Raw genomic sequence first — 19,138 nt, 5'->3', positions numbered from 1 at the left:
GCCATTGGTCTCACAGGAAAGTGTGGTTGGATGTTCAACCCATCACATCATTGAACAAAACACTAATGCACACATCCTTCTGAAAATATGAACTATTTGTCTTTGTTATTCTTGTACCCTAACTCCCATAAGCTGTTAGTTACTAATGGTGTTTGTAATCCGGGTATCTCTTCTCTGGGTCTGAATGAAATTGTGTGTGTTCTGGCTTTCTCAACTAATTATTACTTGAAGGAAAGCTGAGATGGATTTCTCAGCTTAAAAATTGGACAACTGAAACCTCTGCAGTTGGTCATTCCTCTGAAGGCTCTGTGATAGTGCCACTCTCAGATGGAGACTTGAGCATTTGAGGGAGGCTTCATCTTCTTGCTTACATGACAGCTACGTGTGTCTAAGAGCATTTAGCTACAGTTAGCGATTTGAAGTACCTTCCTCTGATTACAGAGCTCTCTGCTGTCTTCTTTTCTTTGCGTCTAATTTTGTCAAACTTCTTAGGTATTTCCTGAAGCAATTTCCTTCTTAGTCATTTGTCACCATCTGTCCATCAGAAAAATCTTTCAAATGCCTCCAAACCAAAGCTTGGCTGGGCTACATTGAATCACAGAATTCTTACATTTTTAGTGTGACTCCTGAATGCCAGAGTGGTCAAGTTTAAAAATACATTAATTTGTCCTGTGTTCCAAAAGAGATTTGAAGTAGTTTAATTTACATTTAGTAACAGACTGAAAAGTAAGTAAAAGAGGAAATTGGTGTGAAAGGGAAATACGAACAGGAAAATAATTTGAGGTGAGGAATAGTAAGGTTTGTACACACACACATCTGCATCTGAGTTTTCCCATGACCAAAGCTGAAAAGGAAACCTGACCAGTTATAAAAATCAGTGGCTTAGGAAGACCACACGCTTTCCTGGTACACTAACCTTGGAAGAGTGTCTTTGAATCTGCTAAAGAACACTGCAATGTGTGTCTCGTAGACTTTGTCCTCAACAGCCTATCCCACTGCAATATGGTGGTTTCTTGTTATATCCCATTACAGGCATTCCCTGGGTTATGAACGTCCGATTTACAGACAACTTGTACTTGCCCTTTAATGTTATGTAAATTTGCCCTCACTTTGAAACAATTGAACCAACCCCTACTTGAAACAAATTCTTCATCGCTTTCCCTTGCTGCACGTGCAGCTTTTAAATCATTGAAAAGGCTTTGAGCCTTTTCTTGCACTAAACCAAAAAACCCACTGCCATCAAGCGACCCCATAGGGTTTCCAATGCACTAAACCAAAAAACCCACTGCCATCAAGCGACCCCATAGGGTTTCCAAGGCAGTATACCTCTACAGAAGTAGACTGCCAGATCTTTCACACAGGGAGCCGCTGGTGGTTTCAAACCACCGACCTTTTGGTTAGCAATCGATTGCTTTCACCACTGTGCCATCAGGGTCCCTGGTTCTTGCATGGAGTAAGGCTAAATAAGAACCATATGCACCTGTTCCGACTTACCTACAAATTCAAACTTAAAGACACAACTAGGCACGGATCTTGTCCGTAACCCGGTGACTGCCCGTGTAGGAAATAATATGTAGTTGCTTTTTATTATGTGCTAAAAACCCCAAAACCCATTGTTGTCGAGTCAATTCCAACTGATAGTGACCCGGTAGGACAGAGTAGAACTGCCCCATAGGGTTTCCAAGGAGTGGCTGGTGAATTTGAACTGCTGACCTTTTGGTTAGCAGCCAAGCTCTTACCACAGGGCTCCATATTATGTGCTAGTATGAGTTAAATTAATTTTACAAAAGTTAAAAATTTAGTATATCTAGGATGAGCAATATAACTGTCAAACAATCCTCCATGGGTATTATTTCTCCCAGCTGAGTTAGATAAGGTGGTTATTTAACTTTTATAATAATATTTGGTTTTAGTATTACTAATAATTCTAAAAATACCAGTAGTACCACTTAAAACACACAGCTACTATTTTCCAAGTACTGACGGTGTCAGGCATTGCACTAAGGGGCTTGCTGTAGAGGAGATCTCTTAAGCCTCACAGAAATCCTGTAGCCTTATTCTTATTTTAGCAAAGAGGAAATTGGCTCAGAGAATTTGACTAACTTGGCCAGATTCACATGGCTATTACCGCCTGCGCATCTTACGCTGATTCTGTTACCTGAGACCAAGAAGTCATTGCGTGAGGAAGATAGGTGAGCTCTTTTGAGCTGAAGCCCTTAAAACCCAGGGAGCAGCCTTTTCTCATCTTAGCCTGTGGAGCACAGAAATCGACCCCGTCCTCTGGCCTGGGAAGCCTCTGTTTTTGGTTTAGCACCATGTGTGTTGCCTGCATGCTGCTGGAATTCCTCAGCTGGCTGCCTTTACGACTCCATTGAGTTGACATTCAGGGCCACATTAAAGTGATTGGAGAAACTAGATAAGAGCAAGTATTTTCTTGCTTTGAATTTTAAGTATCCGTGAGTTTTGAAAATATAATTGAATTTAATTTGGCTAACGTTGTCAGGAAGGGCAGTCTTACAAAAAGAGAAAAATAATCTAATTACAGAAGTTTGAAATCTGATAATATTTTTACCACGACCTCTTGATTAAAACTTGAAGTTGGAAAACAATGCATAGATGATCTCCTTCCATCATTTTGATAGTTTAGTGTATGTTCAAAAGTATCTTTAATATGCCTATATATTTTTTAGGTCAGAGGCAAAGTTACTTTTAAATGTCAATTCTTAATAACAACAGAAGCTCATCAGGTAGTATCATGGCACATTCTAAAAGGTTTATCTGTGTTTAAACAAAGCATTTCCTTTATATGGACAGAAGGGAAACCTATACACAGACACACACAATTTGTTGTACCTTTGGTCAAGGTAGGGAAGCCAATGATAAATTTTAAAGAGGGAAAAGGTATGCAGTTAGAACCGTATTGGCATTTTGGCACGTATTTATTTTTCCAGGATGAACGTGCTTTCAAAAATTGCCAGTAGTTGCTAGGCAGACTTCAACAAACACAAAGGACATTACGCAAGTGTCCAACCTGGCTGGTTTCTCAATTTAAGTTTTGTGATCCTGGCTCAAAAAGTAGTAAACTTTATTACTGTTTGAACTTTGAATACTGACTAATTTTGCCAGTAATCCCATCAGCATTCTGAGGCAGTAGTGAAGTTAAACTTTCTTTCCCAGGAGGCCAGTTGATTGACTTTGGGTAAGGGAACATTGTCAAGGGTTGTGGGCCAGATCATTTGAACTGCCTCAAAGGTGAATAGAAACCATATAAAGAAAACAACTTTCATCAGATTGCCAGAAGCAGTTGCCTTTTCGTTTGGTGGTCTTTCTGATTACTGATTTTCCTGCTGAGTATATGCTGGCTAGCTGTCCCTGGGTGGCACAGATGGTTTGTGCTCAACTACTAACCTAAAAATTAGCAGTTCAAACCAATCCAGCAGCACCACGGAGGAAAGATCTGGCAATCTGCTCTGTGAAGATCACAGCCAAGAAAACACTATGGAGCAGTTCTGCTCTGTAACACATGGAGTCACCATGAGTCAGAATCGACTCAATGGCAATGAGTTTGGTTTTTGAGTTTTTTTATGTGCTGACTTATTGTATCTTTCTCTTTCCTCTGGCAAATGAACAAAACTTTCACATCCTCAGTTATGACCAGTGCTTTACTTATATAACTTTTCTAGATGAATTTGGACCAGTTCTAACAAAACTGAGGAAGTGGTTCTTCTTTAATAGTGATTAGATGTGCAGAGCTTTTTAGAAAAGAACTGTTTAACCATAGACCTGTCCATTTACATATCATTTTGTTTTTATACTGCCTCTCTAGGCCAACTTTTCCTAAGAAATGACTATGTCATTTATTTACTGTTAGGTGGGGAATTCAGACTAATTCAGAAGGATACATGTTTAAAAGACAACACCTTTTAAATGAGTCATTCATATTGGGGGTAAAATGCTGATAAATATGACTTTCAGCCTCTCAAATAGAGTAGACATGCACAGTTGGGATAATAAGAAGAATCTGAAATAATTGGCCTTGATCTCTAATATGAGTGAATAATCTACTATTTATCTAGGCTAAAATTCTCCACAGTACAGTAACATCATTAGCTTTACCATGTTTTCTAGTGAGGTATGACTATCATATACCCTTTTAAAAGGCTTCTGGTTTCACCAAAAAAGAAAAAAAAAAAAGACTTTCAGCTCTGCAGGCTGCCTGCATTAATCTGTGTGAATATTCATCACATGGAATTAAACCAGAACCAAACCCAACCTATTGCCATCAAGTTGATTCTGATGCGTAGCAACCCTATAGGACAGAGTAGAACTGCCCCATAGGGTTTCCAAGGAGTGGTTGGTGGATTCCAACTGCCGACCTTTTGGTTAGCAGCCGAGCTCTTAACCACTAAGCCACCAGGGCTCCTCATAGAAATTAGGCTATCGTTGATTACTGTAAAAATGGACTTCCTTCTACATGTATAAACTCTCATTGCTGACAGTCCTTTTTATCCAGCTTCAGGTGTCTAGAACATTTTGACTGAGACTAGCATGGCATCTGTGTGCCTCTTACATAGAACCTCTTAGGAAGTGCATAGTAGAAATTATGGCAGAAACTATTTTAGACCATGGGAGATTCTCTTGTGAAAAATACAACAGGTGGTGCTGCAGTTGGGGGACATATGCTCTCTCTGTCTGCTTGCTCCCAAATTTTTTTTTTTTTTTTGGCTTTTATGAAATACCACAATCTGTTTAAGGGTTTATGTGCTATTTTTAAATATAACAGAAAATGTTTCCTTTCAGAGATTAATGTTCTATTTGGAAAAAATATCCTTTTTTTTTCCTTAAGTGAAAAATGTTACATACTCATTGAAAAAAAGTGTACAGAAAAGTACAGAGTAGAAAGTAAAGAGCAGCCAAGTGCCCTTCCAAAAGTTACAGTGTACATTTTGGAAACATCTTTCTAGTCATCATCTAGATAGATATATCTACATACATAATTTTATTATATTGGTTTTTACTCTGTATTCTGGTGTTTATATCCATCATGTTCACCTTTCACGTTCGTAAATATAGATTCACAATATCCTACTTAGTGACCATGGGGTCACTTAATCATTCTCCCTTTAAAAAAATGTGAAAATGTTTCATTTAATGAGAAAAGTGGAATTAAACATTGAATATTTACCTAAAATAAGTGTTGATCTTCCTATAAGAAATTTAGTTCATAAAGCAAATGTGTTGTTTTAGGAAATAGCATGAATGTCAAACCCCTTTGCTGCTTTAGAGAATCAGAAATCCTTGGCTGCAAGCTTATTTCAGAAATTTGGAAGAGCTTAAAGGTAGTTTATTATTTTAGGAAGTGTTTTAATACCATAAGACACTAGTTACCTGGAATCCAGAGAAATGAATCATAGTGGATATAGTATCAAAGACTGAAGGAGTGTTTTATCCCCAAGGTGATTTTCCACACTCCTGAAAACCATCATCTTCACAATAATCTGTGTCTTTTGGTTTGCCAGAACTTGGAAAACATGACTTTTCCAAGTCACAGAACTCACTTTGGCTGTTCAGAAGTGCTTTTCTATCTTGTTGATGGGGTGTAAAGGACTATCCCTTACCCTTACAAACATGTGTGCTTAAGGGATTTGAGGAAAGCTTTCTCAAAAAACAAAACAAAACAAAAAAATCATGTGTGTATGTGGTCATAGGAGAGGAGCACAGTTCTGAAAACATGGAACTAGCAAAAGTTTTCACCAGCTCCCTTTGGTGTTTAGCTTTGACCAGAATTACAGAGAAAAGTTGACATGCATTGCCATGATAGACGGATTTTATAAGTGTTGTAAACTGTTCAGAGAATACACTGAATTTAGCAATGTGTTTTCTAGAAACCACAACATTTTTTTCCAGCTTTATGACATACTGAGTTTCATTTTAACTTGATCTGGTATCTTGATCAACTAGATCTTCATGTCCAGTTTTAATTTGAAAAAGTTTTCAGAAATACACATGCACAATCAACTGCATTTGAAACAAAGCAAAAACCTTCATTTTCAGCAAGTCATTAGGGCATAGCTAAGGGCAGTGCCAGAGCTTTTGACTGAGGCACTCTCCACCATGGCTTAAGTGGTCTGCTTTAGGAAGGCGTGGTGCTTTGCAGCTTTAGCTGCTCACAGTCTGTGTACACGTGCTGCGCCATATTTTTCAATTCTTTTCTCTTCTGCTTCATTTTTAAAAAAAGCTAGTCACTGCCTACTAAGTAGATAATCTAGAGCCCGGAAGAGCACCTCCATTCCCAGTATGCATTCTCTCTCTCTGCTTCTGTCTCCCTCCTCCCACCCCACTCTGAGTTTCCTGAACTATAAGTCTAGTAGTGAGGTTAATTTTGAATTGGTTATGAGATTGGAGTGTTACACTGCACTGGACTGAGTTTCAAAAACTAAAAGTGACCAGAAGATTGTTGAATCTTAATGTTAACAGATGTTCAAGAAGGATTCCAGGAAGCACAGTTGAAAGAAGTGATGGTGAAGTTCACGTTTATACCTTTAACAAATAAGTGTTCCTTTGTGAGCTGGTTATATCAGCCTTCAGATGTTTGGACTGTGTGAAGGGTTTGCAGTCCAACCAGGATGACCCTTTCTTCCATGGATTGTGCCTGTCATCCCTGGAACATTGGCTGTACTCTTTGTAGTCACTGCTAAAAAGCAGTCATTGGGAGTTCTAATTCCAGACCTCAAGCTATCCCAGAGCAGGTTTTATTGAGATGACTTACTTTGCTAAATCAGATTTGTTTATTACTGCATTTATTACGTACAGTGTAGTGTACCATATTCATTAATTCTTCCTTGGTTTATAATTTCTTTTTAATAAAACTCAGCCCCATATCTTTTTATACGCTTTCAAAATCAACCTGGAACTCCCCCTTGTTAAAAAATATAAATAAGACTAAAAGATGTCTCAGCAGGAAAAGATGAAACCAGCTGCAGTTAGTCCTTGAATATTTATAAGATGCCATGGAGAAGAACAAATGTTAATGGCAGAACTTCTGTTAGAGTTTGTTAAATCATGCCTTCTAGAGACCAAAAAATTACTGGGCTCCCTCCCCACCCCTAGTTTACATAGTACTTTTGCAGGCGATGAGGAATGACTGCGTTGAACACTCTCCAGGCTACAGTGATTGTGACCAGGCTCTAAGCTTTGTGGCCTCAATAGCCCATTTTTCTGGGAGTCGGAATGAAATCGGACCAGTTCTCTAAGAAGGATTTTCGCCCTCCTCGCATGTACTCCCTGGGCCGAGTGAGATGGGTTGTCTGTCTCTCCGTTATTTGGCGCTATCCATCAGCCTGTATTGAGAGACTGTGAGCAGACAAGACCCATCACATGCCAGCACTGTGGCATCATCCACCACATCACAGACTGGACTCTTCAGGAGAAACCACTGGGGAAATTGCTCGCAGATCTTAATATTACCAAACCTGAAAAACTGAACCCTGTGAATCCTGTATGAATGTGGTTTCTATCTTTGCTTGAGGGAATCAGGAGTCAAATTTGCAGACTATAGTGGTGACCATTTAAGATGATTTTCTGTATTCTAGTCCTGCCCTCGGCTTTGTTATTCTCCTACCCTAATTTTCCTTCTGGGATTCTCTTTGTTCTTTATTTGGTGCTTTTGTTTCATAAGTGTTTTCTAAGACACCCCAAATCCTCATGCTGAAATAAATTTATCCAGAGTGCTGTTGCTAAGTAAGCATATCATGTGTTATTAAAGCTTTAGACTTTTTTTTTTTAAATCTGTTGCCTAAAATAGTGGTTGTGGTTGAAAATAAGTTATGTCCCCAAATATATAGTGGAAGAGGAGACCACAGCTTTTCTACAGACTTTGAAATCTTTTTCTAGGTTTGGCGAAGGTAGACATGACCAAGATTAAAGTGAATTTTTCTTGAGATTACAGATTAAGATGGTTGAAAGGTCCTGTTAATTACTCAATAGAGTAAATTGATAATAATTTTAAGGAACCAACCAGTGGACCGTTCCAAATCCAGTTAAGCAAATGGAATAAAAAGCATATGTAAAATTCATACTGAACAGTTCAGAAGAGAAAAGGGGAGTAGAAGACATTGATACTGAGAAGCAAGAGACCTATTAATTAGCTTCATTCCTTTGAGAAGTCATTTTTCTAAGTTTCGTATCTCACTATAAAATGAAGGAGCTAAACTAGATGAACATGACAATTCTACAAGATGTTAAGTTCTGTGATTTTCGAAGTGCAATTAAAGTAGGACCTTAAAAAGATAACTTACCACCATACTTTTATAAGTATAGTACCTGGGTGGTGGAAACGATTAACATGCTTCACTGCTGACTGAAAGATAGAGGTTTGAGTCCATCCAGAGACATTTCAGAGGAAAGACCTAGTGATCTACTTCTGAAAAAATCAGCTATTGAAAATCCTATAGAGCACAGTTCTACTCTGACACGCATATGGTTGCCATGAGTCGGAACTGACTCAACAACAACTGGTACTGGTAACTTTTGTACGTAGAAGCTTTGGTTTCCTAAGCTTTGAGGTGCTTGACCCATAGCAATAGCTGAATTAACATGGAAGTCCATGGACCCTCATTGTTGTCTCTTAGCATAGTGACTGGGGCTTCATACCCAGTATCCACAGTTCTTTGTTGTCTTCATAAACCTGAGTGTATGAGAGTCAAGTTGTAGTAAAGCAAATCAAAGAAATGGTTGTACATACACATGTATATGCACGTATGGTTATAGTCATTTCCAGAAAGGTTGCCTATTCATAGTCATGTTCTTGGTGAGTTTTAATATACCCATGGTAGACATGCAGTACATGTTTATTATTTTTACTTGGAATTTTATAGTATTATCTATTTAAAATTGTCAACTATATAATAACTTGGTAATTTACCTTGGGATTATTATTTTTTTAATTTTATAGACATAAAATTTTAGAGTTGGAGGAGACTTTAGAGTACCACCTTGCTAAATATTTTTTCATGACTTTTTTTTGAGAGAGAGGTGTTAATATTGCTACTGCCTGGCAGAATATAGCTTGACTCTTTATGTATTTTGTTATAGAATTCTTAAACATATCCTGAATGTGTATTAGGAGAAAACAAGCAGTGTGTTTATCAAATAGTTGGAGCTTGGGAAATGTTAGTCCTTTCTCTTTTTCCTTCAAATCAGTCTTTACTATTAGTGGGAGCCTTCATAATTAGACATTTTTGCATGTGGAGGTTTCCTTGATAACCACGTTACATACTCTAAGACTTCCTGGCTTTGTATAATAAGGATTTTAACTTCAAATAAAAAAGACATTTAGAAAACAGAGTAATAGATTTTATTTGCACAGTTGTACGTAGCTATTGACTTAGAGCTAATCATTCTTTTTTTTTAAATAAAGTAAATGAGAATGTAATATTTAAAAAGTTGTTCTTTAAAATGTGGAATATAATTAGTCAAAATGAATACCTTTGGATAGTTCTGCTCATGGTAGCTGTCATATTTCGCAAAAGAGAATGCATTTTCATTGAGTTGGGCAAACAAAAACACTGCCCTGATTTTGGTCAAGTAGGCAGAAATAGTTTTGGGATTCATGGAGTTGTTGCCAAAATTCCAGAATATTGCATCAACTAGGTGGGTTTGGTTTGTTTTCATTCTTTTCGAAACTGAGCCCTCTGATGGGACAAAAGCTCAATAAATCACACTCACACTAGGATTGTGCACAACAAAGGCAGTAGCAGGAATTTAAAGCCCCTTTCATAGTCATCCAACTGTGCACCTCTCTTCTAAAAGGGTGGCTTTATTTCCACCAAAACGTAGTTCAGCCATTTCTTCAAAATATGTGAAGTTTGACCTCATAGTAGTCCAGCATGGAAAAATGTTGAAGTTTTCACTTACCTTTTGTTTAAGCCACAGGTCTTGTTCGAATCAGAGTACTCTGCATCCTTGAAAAAGTGCTGTTGCTCTTACTTTATTCCAGCGAGTACATGTTTAGCCTGTACAGATTTTGACCTCAGTAAGAAAACATCATCTTTTGAATCACAGAGGTTCTAATAAGTTTTGTCTTTAAGAACTTTTATTAAGTTCTTTAATCTGAGAGTATAACTCTATCAATTTCATCAAGTCTTCACCAACCAGCTGAAAGAATTAAAATAGATGACACTTCCATGGTCTATCAGGCCTACTTCCAGCCAAACTTCAGTGAACCACTGATGGTTAGTTTCATCAGAGCACAAAGAAAATGTATAATGTTGACTATGGTTGAACATTATTGAACATCTGTTATGTACTACACACTGACCCTGGGCTGGGTGATAATTTAAGAGCCTCCGCCTTCTGCACGAATTTTACTTTCCAGCCTCGTCTGTCTCAGCTTCTCTATATTAGCCTCTTACTGTTGCCAAAATGGGCTGCTGCTCCTCCCCAAATCCAGCTTGCTTATTCCATTCCATCAACTTGAATGCTCTTCTGTCCCTGTTTTTGCCTGTTGATGCATTGTCCGTCAAAGACCAACTCAACTGGGATCTTTTTCATGAAATCTTCCCTGATCACTGGGAGCTGGAAATGATCACGGTCTTACAAAGTGCTCAGTGTAGTATATCGTGTATTGCTCATTGGGCTTTTCGTTTGCATTTGCACTGCACTGCATTAACAGATGTGCTATATCCAGATAGCAAGCAGACTATCAAGGCAGAGATTGCTTCTTCGTCTTCCTCTTTTTTTTTTTTTTTTTTTGTATATTCCAGGGGAATATGCACTGTGGTAGGTTTTGCATGTCACAGTAGGAACTTAATACTATTGAATGAGTGAACATTCCTGTGAGTGAAGGGGCATTCACTTAAATGTACACAGTGATTATGGAGAAGAGTTGAAGAGGTTTGGAGGAATGACAGTTACCTTAGTTGTAGGGCAGTTTCCTGAAGGTAAAATTGTTTTTATTTACATGTGAATTTAATTTTTTAAAATATATTTATAGGATTTAGGATTCAAAATATACAAAAGGGTTATACAGTTTAAAGTTCTTCATTCTTCTTTCCTTCCCAGCATGTAATCAATGTTACCAGTATCTTTTGTATTATTCCAGAGATAGTTTTTGTATAGGTAAACGTGTACACATACCACACACATAGGCACACATACATTTCCTGTTTACACAAATGGTAGTATACTGTATACATTGTTTTGCAACTTGCCTTGTTCTTGTTTTTGTTGTTATTTTAAACAATAGATCTTGGAACTTATACCAGTTGGGTATATAAAGATCACCCTCATTTTTTCTTCCCCTGCATATTACATATTATTACATTGTATGGATGCAGCATAAATTACTCAAGTTGTCCCCAAGCTATGAACCTTTAAGTTGTTTCTGACTGTATCTTAATACGAAGGTGAATTTTCAGCCATTTTCAAAAGTACAAGAGAGGAAAAAAACTGGAAGAGGTATAAGATCTTGAACAAAGAGGGAAATATTCTCTGAACATAGAGACAGTTTTTGTAGGTTCAGTTTACTTTATATAAATTCTCTTTTTTCAGTAAAGAAATCACCAAAACTTAAGTTTTAAAAGACCACTTTAAAAACCATTTGGCAGCCCTTTGCCACAGCATCCATGGCTGTGCGCTACCCCATGGCCACGGACCTCAACAAGGGTCACAAGATGACCAAGAACATGAGCAAGCCAAGGCACAGCCACCACCACCAAGCGTACTAAGTTCAAGCGGGATATGATCCAGGAGGTGTGCGGTTTCCCACCGTATAGGAGCATGCCATGGAGCTGTTCAAGGTCTCCAAGGACAAGCAGCCCTCAAGTTCATCAAGTAAAGAGTGAGGATACACATCCGCACCAAGAGGAAGCGAGAGGAACTGTGCAGTGTCCTGGCCAACATGAGGAAGGTCAAGAAGGACTGAATACTTCTGCCCCCAACCCCCGTAATATAATAAAGCCTTTCCAGAAGACAAAAACAAACAAGCAAGCAAAAACAAAAAACATTTGGCACAAGACAGATAGCTGTCAGTTACGTTTGCTTCTTTTTGCTTCCTATTTAAATTGATACTTGTAATTTCTAGAGGATCCTATAAGCAAGTAGTGTTTGTGATAATTTGCATTCTTATCCCATCATTATTAATGTTTTACTTACTATCTTTTCTGTACTTTCTCTGCTAATAGTAATATAGACCTCAGTACTTGCATTGTATCTTTGCTGCCTAAGATAGGTCACAGTTAATTTTAAAAAATAATTCCCAACATGCAGAATTATGTTTTGCATACAGACATGTAAGGTTATGCAAATATCAGCCATTTATGGAGCAAATACTGTATATCATAGAGTGGTAAGTTGGTGGTTATCAACTTTGGATTCTCCTTGAAGTGTTAAATACAGATCCCTGGTCCCCATGCCTCAAAGATTTACTTTGAGGGGAAGCTTGGGTATTGGGATTTTAAAAAAGCTCCCAGATGATCTTACTTAGTATTTTTTATTTTAAACTAACTTCTGACCTACAAAAATCTTGCAAAGAACTACTGCATTCCTTTTGCCCAGATTCCCAATTAATATTTTACTGAATTTCTCACCCTCTTTATCTATCAATCAGTCTGTATAGTTTTCTAACATTATGCTCTATAATCCCTAAGTACTACAGTGTGTGCACCTTCACAAAAGAAGGACACTCTCCTACATACATATTTATAATTACCACTCCAGTGTAACCACCTCCTCCCTTTACCTCCGTGTCTCCTACCCCCAGCTACCCCTCTTCCTTGGCCTTATCCCATTTACTGCCCCACTTTCTTGCATGTCAGCATCTCCATGTTGGGAGGGGAAAGGAAAAGAGTGTAGGGGAAGATGGGAAAGTAAGGGAAGTCTATTATCAATCAGGAAATCAATATTGGTACAGAACTATCATCCAATCCACCAACCCATTCAAATTTTACCAGATGGCCCGACAATGTATGTCTCTTTTTCCTTTCTGGTCCAGGATCGTATAGAACACTTGTTGAATTTAGTTGTCATGTCCCACCAGTCTTCTTCAGTATGGAACCCATTGTTCCGTCTTTTCCCTATTTCTCATGTCCTTGACAGGCCTTTCATTCTGTACGATGACCCCAACCGAGACCATCGTGTTTACTCCAGATCAGACTCAGGCCATGTGTTCTTGGTAGAAGTGATGCTGTGCTCTTCTCAGTGCGTCACATCGGGAGACGAACTGTGTCAGTCTGTCCCAACACTGGTGATGGTTAACTATGATCATCTGGTCGAGCTTGTGAATGCTGTTTCTCCACTATAAAGTCACCGTTATCCCCTGTGTATTTAATTAGTATTTTGTGAGATATTCCATATAATGCCAGTATCCTGTTCTTCATCAAATTTCTACCCACATCTTAACATTCATTATCAGCTCCTTCCTTGTTAGACTACCACTCTGATAGTTGCCAAGTGGCAATTAATTTTCGTTATTCCATCTTCATTTACTTATTGGTATTCTATTATAAGGAAGAGCTTTCTTTTCTGCACTATTTATCAATTTATTCATTTATTTATATTAATATTAGTTCATGGATTCCCATTTTGTTCAATGAGTTTTAATCTGATAATCTCATTATTTATTTTGATGCTCAGATTATCCCAGATTTGGCCCATAGGAGCCCTTTTAAACTGGCTCCTGTGTTCTTTTGACATGTTCCCATCATTCCTTGAGTATTGTCCTACTTTCTGGCACAACAGGATGTTCCAGGCTTATCTTTTACTTTCTCTGCCCCAGCCCAAGTCCTCATTTCTTTGAGTGGAGGATGGTAATTAGACACCATAATCTGGATTTCATTGGGCTCATTGCCACTCAGGTGTCGTTACTTCTAGGCCCACTCAGCAGAAAGACCTACATACATCGTTATTGTGTACTATCCAGTCAATTCTAACTCATAGTGACCCTATAGGACAGAGTAGAACTGCCTCATAGGGTTTCCTAGACTGTAATCTTTATGGGAGCATATCACCAGGTCTTTTCTCCCTCGTGTGTTCGAACCTCTGACCTTCTGGGTAGCAGCCAGGCACTTAAGTATTGTGTCCTTACTACATACATACATATGTGTATATCTATAACTATGTCTGTGTCTGTGTATTTATAACTAAAAAAAAATTAATTTACTTGAATTCTAACTCAGTAGTGCAGTGTTCTTTCTAACCTTTGCTTATCTCAAAGTGAGAAACCTGGCTCCCATTATCCTCAGTGTATTAATTTTATGATTGATTAATTGTGATTAATGTAACCAGAATTCTAACTCTGCTACCTTTGTGTTCTCCCATCTGCTCCCCTCTCACAGCTGCCAGGCACATTACAGCTGATACCTCTGCATGGTACTTCCTTGCCCTCAAGGACCAACTTCCTAAGACTTTGACATTTTCATCCTAGGAGGAGAGGAAGGGAAGAGAAGGGAAAGAAAGAGGTCTCTGGGTGATTATAATGTGATGCCAAGGTAGAGAACCTCTGTATTTAGCATTTTACCAAGCATATATTTAAAAAATAGTTCATCACACCTGTGCTTTTTCATGAAGTAGTTGAGATTTAAGAAAAATATATCCTTGATATTAGCTTCTCTTTTTATAATTTGTCAATTTCTCCCATATGTTGAATAGAGGTAAATTCTTACTGTGACTGTAGTGGGTTGTGGATGATGTTGTTGTTAATTGCTGTTAAGTCAGCTCTGACTCATGGAGACCTTATGTATAATAGAACAAAATGTTGCCTGGTTCTGGTTTTCGTGGTTGATGGTATGTTTGAGTCCATTGTTGTGGCCATTGGGTCAGTCCATCTCATCGAGGGTTTTCCTCGCCTTCGCTGGCCCTCCACTTTACCAAATATGGTATCTTCCTCCAGAATTGGTCCCTTCTGATGATGAGTCCAAAGTAAGTGTGTTGAATTCTTGGACAATATTCTGTGATCCATAGGGTTTTCATTGGCTAATTTTCAGAAGTAGATCCTGAGGCTGTTCTTCCTAGTCTGTCTTAGTCTGGAAGCTTGGCTGCAACCTGTTAACCTGCTGGAATTTGAGATACTGATGGCATAGTTTCCAACATCACAACATAGAAGCCACCATAGTATGACAAATTGACAGATGAGTGGTAGAGGTTGTGGATAGTTGGATTTTATTCTAATGTTTGCCATTTCTTTTGTTGGTGGTCAGACAGTGTTTTCCAAAATGGGATGATCTGGTATATTAGTAACAACCTGGTGCAATTGCATTTTTTAAAGGGGAGATTCTTCTCTTCAAATTTATGATTTTTAAAAGGCTTGGATACTGAGTTTGGATTTTTCCTACAGTCTCTGAAGTTTTCTCATGCTTCCCTTCCTCTGCTTCTTCACTGAATTCAGAAGCATTGATTTGAAGATGATCCCACGTCCCTTGCTTATGGTGTTTGGAAATGATATTTTAAAGAGGTCAGGCATCCCTAGCCCAATCCTACCTCCTTTAGGAAAACTGGAGGAAGAAGTGGTAAGGAGCCATTAGCATAGATTATAAAAATCAAAGCACCAAAACTGATTATAGTCAGAATAATTTCCAGGAGTCATCTGAAGCTAAGTTCCATTACTGTGTGATTCATGATCATCTAAGATGTTTCATCTGTTTTTCATTTTCTGAAGATTGTAAAGTTGGTTGCTATCACTGACAATGTGTTTAGGTTTAAACAATTAAAATAAAGATATAGGGTTACCTACATATGTGTTGTTCAGGTTTTGCTCATTTGTTGGCACAAGTATATTCTTCAAAGTTTTTAAGGCACCAGTTTATCTTAGATAATCACTTGCATAGTGGAAAATATCTGAAGTCAGTTGGAGGGTAACTGAGTGCTTTAAGTAAATTTCACTTAAAAAAGTTGGATTAAGTATTATTAAATTTATAATTTTAAATGATATAATTTGGATTTTTAAGTATGAGCCTTTGAATTATTAAATTTCACAACCTTAAGATTTGATACAGTTTTGAAAGGTGAAATCAAGAAAAATAAAGGCACAAAAATGAGTTTAGTTTGAGAAAAAAATTTAAAAAGAGAAACTATACTTTTTAACTTCAAGCACTTCCATATTTTGGAATTTTAAAAACTTTTGTTATGAGTGAGGAATAAAATGGCCAGTCTTTTATGTTCTAAATTCCTGTTCATTGTGTCTTTTCTGTAATGTGGTTCTTTGTGAGATATGTTTGCACAGCTCCATTTTCTTAGTGCGTGTGTATTGAGTAGTACCTATCACCTAGTGTACCTGAAAAAAACTTCAGAGACTATGGTAGTCCCTTCAGGCCAGAAAACCACTGACACAGATCATGGAAATACTCTACTGGGAAAGTTCAAAGTCCCAATATCTTAAGAGTAGTGTGAAAGCACAACATTTATAATTTTTTTCTAAAATTATCAGGAGCAGTCACAGATCCAAAGTAGCATCTCTGACAAAAGAATATTCCATTTTGAAGTGCCTGAGTGAAATAAACCTTGTTAGAAAGACTTGCATATGGTTTCCACTAACGATAAAAAAAGGAAGTTGAAGAAAAGACTTTTAACTAAAAATGAGAATTGTGTTGTCCTCTAGTTAATGCTGCTGCTGTACTTGGATTAGAAATAGGAAAACCAGAAGTCAGCTCAATCTCCATAGCAATCATTTGTGTTTACAAAATGAGTAACACACTTCAGTCTGCATGTTGGGAAAGCTCCTGGAAAGTAGAAAAAGTTCACCAAAGAAATCAGACATTTTGACTAGAAATCCACTCAGTGATTATTTTGTATTACAATGGAAAGGTATGACATGACCTCTGATTGCTTTTACAGCTTTCTTGCTTCAAAGTCCCTACCTTTAGAAATATATGAAAGAGCTCCTCCCCTCCTCCCCTTTTTTACATTGCAGTTGCATTTGATTCATCCTAATAAATGTATAATTAACTAGCATGAGAAAGTACAGGGTGTTTTCTTCCAATCTGGTAAGCAGATGGAAGAGGTATTGAGAGTTCCTGCTGATAACATTCAATCACATATAGAAAACTTGTATTAAACGAGTTATTCCATTTTTTTACCATCAGTTACTTTTCTGAAAATGAGAACTTCTGCAATTAAAAGAAAACTCATTTTTGGTTAGCACCTAGGGTAGTGTCTGACACATTGTAGGCTCTCAGTATTTGTTGACTAAATAAATGAAAGTTATTTTAATTTGTAGTTGGTTTTGCAAATTCCACTTACATAAAAGTTTTAATTAAAAGAACAATTTCCTATCCCTAACCTCCAGCACCTGACAACCACTAATCTATTTTCTCTCCTTGTAGTTTAGCCTTTTCCAAAATAGCATTTAAATGGAATCACACAGTATTAGTCTTTTGTGTCTTCCTTTACTTAATATTATGCTTTTGGATTCACCTACGAATTTGTTTTCATTATCATTGTGTAATTAGAATGACAGGTTAATAATTTATTTTCTGACTAAATATGCAGTTTCTCGTTACTAGATAGCTTTCAGTGTCAGTGGTAGTTGTTACCTATCGTTAAGTGAGAAGTTCTTAGAAAAATAAATTAAATTTTACCAATAACATATTTAAGAATGTATCTGTAGTTTATTGTTTTGGCTTTGAGTGGTAGTCTATTTTATGGATATACTACAGTTTTTAAAATTCATTCTCTATTTGATAGACATTTGGGTCATTTCCAGTTATGGTTATTAGGAATGAAGTTGCTGTAAAATTCACATTCAGATCTTTGTGTGGGCATATATTTTCATTTCTCTTGCATAAACGCCTATGAGTGGAATTGCTAGGTCATATGGTAAGTGTCTATTTCACTTTATAAGAAATTGCCGAATTGTTTTTCAAGTGGCCTTGCAGTTTTGTATTCCCGTCAGCAATGTATGAGAGTTCAGTTGCTCCGCATTCTTTCCAACAATGGTATTGTCAGTCTTTTTAATGTTAGCTATTCTAGTGGGTATGTAGTAATATCTGCATTTCTCTGATGTCCAGTGATGTTGAAAATCTTTTCATGTGTCTACTGACCATTCATATAGCTTCTTTTGTGAACTGTCTGTTCAAAATTTTGCTAATTTTTTATTGGGTTGCTTATTGAGCTGTAAGAGTTCTGTATACAGGTCCTTTATCAGATAAGTTTTAAAAATATTTTTCCCAGTATGTGACTTCATTTTACATTTCTACCATTTTAATTTGACTCTTTTTTTTTTTTTAATAGTTTTCATTTCTCTGGTGAAGTCTCCCCCCCTACTCCCATACATATTGATCATTTTTTCAATTAGATTCTTAATGAGTTAATTACAGTTATTTTAAAGGTCCTGTCTGATATTTAACATGTCTAGGCCATCTCTGGGTCTGTTTTGTTGACTATTTTATCTGTTGACAGTGAGTTTTTTTTTTCCTTACTATTTTGCATGTCTAGTAATATTTTTATGGAATGTTAGATACTATGCATTAAAGACGAGTAAAGACTTAGGTAAATAATATTAATACTCCTAAATGGGTACTGGTTTTTCTTACAGGCCTTTAGTGTAGAGAATTGTGTCAATATTGTCAGTAGCTGAAGTGTATTTTGAATTTTATTGTTGCTGTAAGTAACTTGAGTGCAACACAGGCTTCAAATTTTTCCATTGGTGAGCTGCTGCTACCTTCAAATTAGTGTGAGGCATGGTGTGCAGGAGACTTTTCTTGGCATTTCTGCTCTAACCACAGCTTTCAGCAGACCCTGCATGCCTGTGTCACAGGAGGGCTTTCTATGTTTTTGCCTATCTTCCAGTGGTAGACTGTTGCTGCTTGTTACTTGGTGATAGGTTCATGGTGGGATAGAGAGTGGACTGGTGCCTTCCCTTATTCTCCAGCTCAGTTTTCAGCAAGCTCTGTGTGCCTGAGCCTCATGAAAGGGGTTTTCTAAGTGTTCCTGCCCCTCTCCTAATAATTTAAAAAATCTGCATGAGGGATTTTGATATATCTTGTTCTCTCAATATACTTTTTTAAAAAAAATTGCACTTCAGGTGAAAGTTTGCAGAACAAATAGTTTCTCATTAGATAGTCAGTACGCATACTGTTTTATGACATTGGTTAACAACCCCACAACATGTCAACCCTCTCCTTCTCGACCTTTTTTTTTTTTTTGG

At 37.3% G+C, this 19,138-nt stretch overlaps 1 protein-coding gene and 1 pseudogene across 1 annotated transcript in view; both read left to right on the top strand.

The window, feature by feature from the left end:
* Nucleotides 1–19,138, top strand: part of BICC1 (BicC family RNA binding protein 1) — a 350,793-nt gene that overhangs the window by 130,131 nt on the left and 201,524 nt on the right. The gene's annotated exons all lie outside the window — the stretch shown is intronic.
* On the top strand, nucleotides 11,625–11,923 carry LOC111822140 (60S ribosomal protein L36 pseudogene; annotated as a pseudogene).

The sequence above is a fragment of the Trichechus manatus genome, unplaced genomic scaffold (genome assembly GCF_000243295.1).
Source record: "Trichechus manatus latirostris isolate Lorelei unplaced genomic scaffold, TriManLat1.0 scaffold00007, whole genome shotgun sequence".
NCBI classification, from domain to species: domain Eukaryota; kingdom Metazoa; phylum Chordata; class Mammalia; order Sirenia; family Trichechidae; genus Trichechus; species Trichechus manatus.
Note: the sequence above shows the minus strand (reverse complement) of the source record. Positions and strands in the feature narration are given on the sequence as shown.